An 8,025-nucleotide genomic window follows, 5' to 3' on the forward strand; every position below is an offset into this window, starting at 1 on the left:
CAGGAGTCCGAGTATAAAGGACCTGGGCTCAAGTAAGCTGGAATTTGGCAGACTTTGCACGCCCTGTGTTTCATCCGCTCGCATGCTGATTAACAAAAGGCAGAAATCCATTTCAGTATCCACAAAGCAGAAACCTTTCTAACACACCTCAGGCTATTTGATCCAAGGAAAATTCCATCGCCTGGGCACGCCCACGATGGGCTGAACACTCCTGCTGCGTTGCAACATTCTACGAAAACGTCAACTCAACGAAGGGAATGGACTTACATTTATATTTATACATTTTCACACCCTCTGGGTGACCAGGGTGCTTTGCAACTGAATAAACCACTTTGTAGAATGACTGATTCGTGCAGGGGAAGGGCCCACTCTCAGAAATGAGATACGGGAGCAAGCCAATCTGCTTCAGTGATGCCCCTGCCGGGGGGGGGGGGGGGGGGGGGGGGGGGGGCACAAACATCGGCCACCTCCTCCTGCTGGGAGATTGCTCACAGCCAATCTGAAGATGGGGTGCTGGGTTTAAAGCCTCATCTGAAAATGGCATGACAGCACCTCGAGACAGCGCTGTGGAACCTCAGTACGAACGTCAGCCTGGATTCAGGGCTCTTGCCCTGAAGGAGGGCTCATACCCACAACCTCCTGACCCAGAGGCGCCACCAACTGAGTGAAGCCAACACAGTTGTTAACAGTAAAATCAAGCCTCAGTTTAAAGATCGCCTTCACAGGAAGAAAAAAAAACGAGTACCTACTTTCCCCTGAACTAGTCTAGCATTATAACGCAAATCTCAGGGAAAAATGCAACACAGAGTTCACTCAAATGGAAAGGTTGACAAATTCTGTGGAACTATGATACAAACAACTGCATGGTTACAGAACCAAGCCTTTCCAAAGTGAAAGAAAAGACTTGCATTCCACTGGCGTTTGTTTCGCAATCTCACGACATCCCAAAGCACTTCAGAACTAGCAACAAACTTTTGAAGTGCTGGTACCGTGGTAACGTAGGAAACCCGGAAGCCAATTTGCGCACAAGCTCCCACACACAGCAACGTGACTGCATCATCTGTTTCAGATGTCGAAACGGCATCACTGAAGCGGGCTGTTTGGTCATAGAAACATAGAAACTAGGAGTAGGCAATTCATTATGATCATGGCTGATCATCCAACTCAATAGCCTGCTCCCGCTTTCTCCCCATACCCTTTGATCCCTTTCGCCCCAAGAGCTATATCTAACTCCTTCTTGAAAACATACAATGTTTTGGTCTCAACTACTTTCTGTGGTAACAAATTTCATGGGCTCACCACTCTCTGGGTGAAGAAATTTCTCCTCATCTCAGTCCTAAATGGTCTACCCCATATCCTCAGACTGTGACTCCCTGGTCCTGGACTCGCCCACCATCTGGAATATCCTTCCTGCATCTACCCTGTATAGCCTTGTTAGAATTTTATAGGTTTCTATGAGATCCCCCCTCATTCTTCTGAACTCCAGCGAATATAATCCTAATCGACTCAATCTCTCCTCATATGTCAGTCCCGCCATCCCAGGAATCAGTCGGGTAAATCTTCACTACATTCCCTCTATAGTAAGTACATCCTTCCTCAGATAAGGAGACCAAAACTGCACACAATATTCCAGGTGTGGTCTCAATTGTGTGGGCACAATTGCAGCAAGACATCCCTGCTCCTGTACTCGAATCCTCTGGCTATGAAGATCCTTTATCGCATTCGCGTGCGTGTGTGTGTGTGTGAGATCTTCCTGTGCATTAATTAGCTGCTCTTCAAAATGGTTCATTCGGTTGTGAAGCTCCCACCCCTGCTTTTCTTGGAAAGGGAGAGCACTGTAGCATCTTCTGCATCCATCTCAGCGGGTCAGTCTCATCAGAAGGACAGTGCCTCCAACAGTGCAGCAGGGTTCGAGCCCCCCACCCCCAACTCCAGCCCACATTGGCCCTCCGGCGCCGTGACCTGAGGGAGCACATTTTATTTCCCTGGGCCAAGGTGTCAAACCGCAGTTCTGTCTGCACTCGGGCGGATTATGGGGATCCCACAGCCATCATTCGAAGAACAGCTGTGTGGCGGGGTGGGGGGACCTCCCTGCTGAGCTGGGCAAACATTCCTCCCTCAATCACGTCGCTGAAAACAGATCCAACAGCTGTTTGCTTCAATCTCTGATTGCGGGATCCTGCTGTGCGCAGGCCAGTCACATTTACCGGCAGAACTGTGAATGTGCTTCCGAAAGAAGAGGGCCCTGGGATGCCCAAGGGAGCTGAGGGGAACCAGGCGAAACACTGGTGCGCCACCACCCACCCCCCCACAGCAGAATTGTCTGCAGCGCCCCCCCCACCCCATCCCATCCCATGGGAGGGGAAAGGTATGACCAGTGTGACAGGTTGACATAGGAAATTTCCATTGTACATGAAGAGTCTAGGAGAATTTAGAACTGGGGAGGGGGAGGAAAGGGGAGGTGAAAAATAAACAGATTTAACAGATACAAACTTAAAAATTTGGGGGATTGGGGGCAATGTAAACGGGGGTGTTGGGCCATAAAGGGGGCGCACCCTTAAATACACTTGGTCAAGGAGTGAGCTGTCAACCTAACTTGGAGGGGGGGGAACAAAGCACCGCCTCCTCTCGACTCTGATTGGACGCTTCTCAGGCGCACTGGCCATTGATTGGATGCCGCTCCTGCCCATCACAGCTTACAGGTTTGGTTGAGCCGGATGCGGCTCCCTCTATTTTGCTTCTTTAATCTCATTCCATTCCAACACCACCAACATTCCGCGCCCCCCTCCCACCGCGTCAATCCTCCCTCTGTTTTCCTATCGAGAGACAAACACTGACACACTCACCACGGCGGGGCTTGAAGTCCGACTGACTAGACGGTAGCGGGTTTGGGGGGAGTTAACGGCCTCTCCACCTCAAAGCCCCCGGCGCTCGAACCCGACAAGAGCCACTGGCGTCACCGCCACCCCACGTGACTGCCACGTCCCCCAGCGCAGGCGCGCTGCCGCTCAGAGCGCCGGCCCCGCCCCCTCCTCCTCCTCCTCTCCGCCAGCCAGCAGCAGGGAGTGGGCGTGGCCAACACTCACAGGGACACTGCCAACATTTAAAGGGACACTATCAATGCTTAAAAAGGACACTGCCAACATTTAAAGGGACACTATCAATGCTTAAAAAGGACACTGCCAACATTTAAAGGGACACTACCAGCATTTAAAGGGACATTACCAACACTTGAAGGGGCACTGCCAACATTTAAAGGGACACCACCAACACTTAAAAGGACACTGCCAACATTTAAAGGGACACTACCAGCATTTAAAGAGACATTACCAACACTTGAAGGGGCACTGCCAACATTTAGAGGGACAGTGCGGACACTTAAAGCAGTCCTTCCCAAACGTTTTCTTGCTGTGACCCCATTTTGTAGCTTGAAAATTACTGTGACCCCAGAGCCAGAGAAGGGTTGCTGGGTAGATCTGGGGGAGGAGGAGGGGGGAGATCTGTGTGTGTGGGGAGGGGAGAGAGGGGCATGGCAGGAAGTGTTTAACCTTCAGTAAAATACCTACTTTTTCACAGGCTTTTTTCTGCGACAGAAATCAGGCCTCTGAGACCTATCTGTTAGGCCAAGCCCACCATTACAAGAAAAAAACACAAGGATTTAAAGGGGCCTCGCAGCTGTTGGCAGTCAGTCTGAACTCCACGACAGCCATTGCTTCTTCAGAGCTTGCGGCCCCAAACCCTCATCTCACGTCCCCACTGGGGGTTGCACAACCCACAGTTTGGGAAGGTCTGACTTTAAGGGGTAACGCCAACGTTTATAGGGGCCAGCCCTTTCCCATCCAGCCGAAGAGTTGGATTGATTTAACACCTCAAGGGATATGGTTGTCAACCCCAAGGGACTGGCCTGGAGTCTCCAAGAATGGAAGAGCAATCTCCAGGACACTGCTACGTGCAACCCTTCCTAACAGCGCTGTGGGTGTACCTACCACAGCGGTTCAAGAAGGCGGCTCACCACCACCTTCTCAGGGGGCAATTAAGGATGGGCAGCAAATGCTAGCCGAACCATCAATGCCCACATCCCATGAATGAATAAAAAAAAGTAAAATCATTGAGACATCAAAACGATAATGTATTATGTCATTTTCTTTGAACATTTCTCTTTATCAGATATAAAAATATTGAAAATGAGGGGGAAAGAAAGGCTGTTTTGGCTGACAGTCAAGCATCACCCAATCGGGCAATAAGTCTTTTTGCTTCCCATTTGGCGTGGGAAGGCCATACATCATGAGGATGGACATGTTGGCCGACTAATGGCTGGAGTGTGGAGGGCAAGTCATGTGGTGAAACCTCCAGGGATACATTGAATCCCAGGAATGAAAGGCTTAACATATGAGGAACATTTGAGGACTCTGGGTCTATACTCGATGGAGTTTAGAAGGATGAGGGGGGATCTGAATGAAACTTACAGAATACTGAAAGGACTGGATAGAGTGGACGTGGGGAAGATGTTTCCATTAGTAGGAGAGACTAGGACCCGAGGGCACGGCCTCAGAGTAAAGGGAAGACCTTTTAGAACAGAGATGAGGGGAAACTTCTTTAGCCAGAGAGTGGCAAATCTATGGAATTCATTGCCACAGAAGGCTGTAGAGGCCAGGTCATTGAGTGTATTTAAGAGTGAGATAGATAGGTTCTTTATTGGTAAGGGGATCAAAGGTTACGGGGAGAAGGCGGGAGAATGGGGTTGAGAAACTTATCAGCCATGATTGAATGGCAGAGCAGACTTGATGGGCCGAATGGCCTAATTTCTGCTCCTATGTCTTATGGTCTTATGGAATCGCAGTTGGCGACCCTGCCTTGGGAGAGGTGCGGGGGGGGGTGGTAGGGGGGGGTCCTCAGAAAGCGCTCGACTGCCAAAGAACGGTCCCACGGTGGAACAAGCTCGAACTGTCAAATGCCCCATCTTCAATAGCCACCATTCCCGTTTCTAAGCTTTTCGTTACCATGACTGCCACGTCCGCAGGGGGGTGGTGTCCTGTCTGGGTCCAGCCGGCGCTAACCGCATTCCCAAAATGCTGGCGGAACACGGATGTCCGTCGGTGAGGCCGGCACAGCTGAAGCATAGGCCGACCGAAGCACTTTCCAAGTACGGCCACGCTCCCCGTTGTGATGGGTCAGCCGATGCGCGCACAGCAAGATCCCACACAACCTCAGTCAGCGCCTCTTATTTCAATTTTTAGTGACCGATCGTGGCTGAAGAGTAAGCTTTCTGAGTCGGGGACACCGGGTCAGGCTCTGGCTGAAATCAAAACAGCAAAGGCTGGAAATACTCAGCAGGCCAGGCAGCGTCTGCGGAGCGAGAGAGAGAGTTAAAGTTTGTGGACTGTGATCTTTCATCAGAGCTGGGAAAAGCCAACGGGTGTGATAGGTTTTGGGGGCGGCCTGGCTGGGACAAGGACAATCGGGCCTGGGATCTGCAGCATCTTTCGATGAGAGCTCCCCGTCAGCGGCAGGGAGAGCTGCCCGAGACAGGCTGACAGGAGCTCCGTCCAAAGCACTGACAAGAGAGAGAGAGACAGGAACCCCCCCCATCAGTGCAGCACTCCCTGCGTTCCCTCAAAATAGTTGCCGTGGGATCTTTGGCGTTCGTCTGAGCAGGCTGACGGGGCCTCAACTTAACGCCTCGGCCAGACGACAAGACGTCGATCACTGCAGAAATTAGCATCAATCATTTCATAAAAAGCTAAATGAATGTTATAGGAACATATTATGGAAATCCCTTATTAGGGGAGCTCCCGTACCAGATTCCTGGGCTGACAAACACAAGGCAGCGAAGGCCGTTATCTCTGCCAAGGGCCTGTCTCTAGCATAAACACACTGAATCAAGACACTGGTAATCCTGACTTGAGTGGGTGGGGAGGCCGGGCGCTTGGGGTTGCTGGGAGTCGACTTCATGAGCCATACATGATTGAGAGGCGACCTTATTGAAACATATAAGATTCTTAGGGGGCTTGACAGGGTAGATGCTGAGATGCTGTTTCCCCTTGTGGGAGAGTCTAGGACCAGAGGGCATAATCTCGGAGTAAGGGGTCGCCCATTTAAGACAGAGATGAGGAGGAATTTCTTCTCTCAGAGGGTAGTCAATCTGTGGAATTCTTTACCGCAGAGGGCTGTAGAGGCTGGGTCATTAAGTATATTCAAGGCTGAGATAGACAGATTTTTAATCTTCAAGGGTCATGGGGAAAAGGCAGGAAAGTGGAGTTGAGGATTATCAGGTCAACCATGATCACACTGAATGGCGGAGCAGACTTGATGGGCTGAATGGCCTAGTTCTGCTCCTATGTCTTATGGTCTTATAGGAAGAGATGAGCCACAAGATGACTTAGCGGACTTCTGAGGGAAATAGGAGGGATTACCTTGACGATTAGCAGGGGGAGATGATGGTGAAGTGGTAATGTCACTGGATGAATAATCCAGCAGCCCAGGTTAATGCTCTGGAACCTGGGTTCAAATCCCACCACGGCAGCTGGAGGAATTTAAGTTCAGTTAAATCTGGAATTTAAAAAGTTAGTCTCAGTAATGGTAACCATGAAGTTGTCATAAAAACCCATCTGGTTCACTAATGTCCCCTTTATGGAAGGAAATCTGCTGTCCTTACCTGGTCTGGCCTACATGTGACTCCAGACCCACAGCGATGTGGCTGGCTCTTAACTGCCCTCTGAAATGGCTGAGCAAGCCACTCAGTTCAAGGGGCAATTAGGGATGGGCAACAAATGCTGGCCTTGCCAGTGACACCCACATCCTATGAAAGAATAAAGTATCTTTATTCTTTGCTAATGGACAATTGAACAATTGATTGGCTCAGACCTCTCGAAATGGGAAGTAAGAGAACCTCCTGAGGTGGACCTATGCTGCCTTCAGCCTCAAGAAAATGGAAGAAACGGTCACTTCCAATCCTCACCCAGGAGATGGCAAAGCGCTTCCCGATATTTCGGCTGACTCAAGGAGGTAAAGAGAGAAGCCGACTTCTTGAAGCAAACAGTCACTTCCAGCCATGGAGATTTGATCCTGAACCCCAGGAGGAGATACTGGGACTAAAAGTCTGGTCAAAGACATCAGCTTAAAGGATGAGGGAGAGGTTTAGGAAGGGAATTTTTTTAAAAATTCTTTCATGGGATGTGGGCATCGCTGGCAAGGCCAGCATTCATTACCCAACCCTAATTGCCCTTGAACTGAGTGGCTTGTTAGGCCATTTCAGAGGGGCAGTTAAGAGTCAACCACATTACTATGGATCTGGAGTCACATGTAGGCCCAGACCAGGTAAGGACGGCAGATTTCCTTCCCTAAAGGGGACATTAGTGAACCAGATGGGTTTTTACAACAATCGATGATAATTTCATGGTCACCATGACTGAGACTAACTTTCAATTCCAGAATTATTTATTTCATTAAAATCCCACCAGCTACCGTGGTGGGATTTGAACCCATGTCCGCAGAGCCTTAGTCTGGGTTTCTCAGTTATTAGTCCAGTGACAGTACCACTCTGCCATGGAGATCAGCAAACCCCCTGCTTCCCCCATCCATGGTTCTGATTCGAAACCTGAAGCCCATTCTCACCTGTTATGGGTTGTAATATACTTTTCCTGATGAAGATTCTGATGAAGAGTCACACAGACTCGAAACGTTAACTGTATTCCTCTCCACAGATGCTGTCAGACCTGCCGAGTTTTTCCAGCATTTTTTGTTTTTGTTTCAGATACAGCATCCGCTGTATTTTGCTTTTAATATACTTCTCCTGTCTATTTAGCTGATGCATCATGTTGCTTCTTAACAAACTACCTTAAAATCACTGATGAGTTCTCAACTGCCAATTTGAGGTCGTCTCTGGCTTTCAAACCTTAAAATCTTACACCCTCAGCATGTTGGAGTGGGACTTCAGTCCAGAAACTTCTGACGAAGAGACGAGGGAGCTACTCATCGAGCCACAGCTAACAATCCGAGTTTAGCTCAAATTTTTTAAGTCTGTGC

At 49.6% G+C, this 8,025-nt stretch overlaps 1 protein-coding gene across 1 annotated transcript in view; it reads right to left on the reverse strand.

Annotated features, from left to right (window-relative positions):
- Nucleotides 1–2,978, reverse strand: part of stx5a (syntaxin 5A) — a 39,704-nt gene extending 36,726 nt beyond the window's left edge. Inside the window, exon 1 of the mRNA XM_041181920.1 lies at nt 2,847–2,978. The gene's annotated coding sequence lies outside the window, so the exon portion shown is untranslated. The remainder of the gene's footprint in view (nt 1–2,846) is intronic.
- Nucleotides 2,979–8,025: the final 5,047 nt, after the last annotated feature.

The sequence above is a fragment of the Carcharodon carcharias genome, assembly GCF_017639515.1.
Source record: "Carcharodon carcharias isolate sCarCar2 chromosome 37 unlocalized genomic scaffold, sCarCar2.pri SUPER_37_unloc_1, whole genome shotgun sequence".
NCBI classification, from domain to species: Eukaryota; Metazoa; Chordata; class Chondrichthyes; order Lamniformes; family Lamnidae; genus Carcharodon; species Carcharodon carcharias.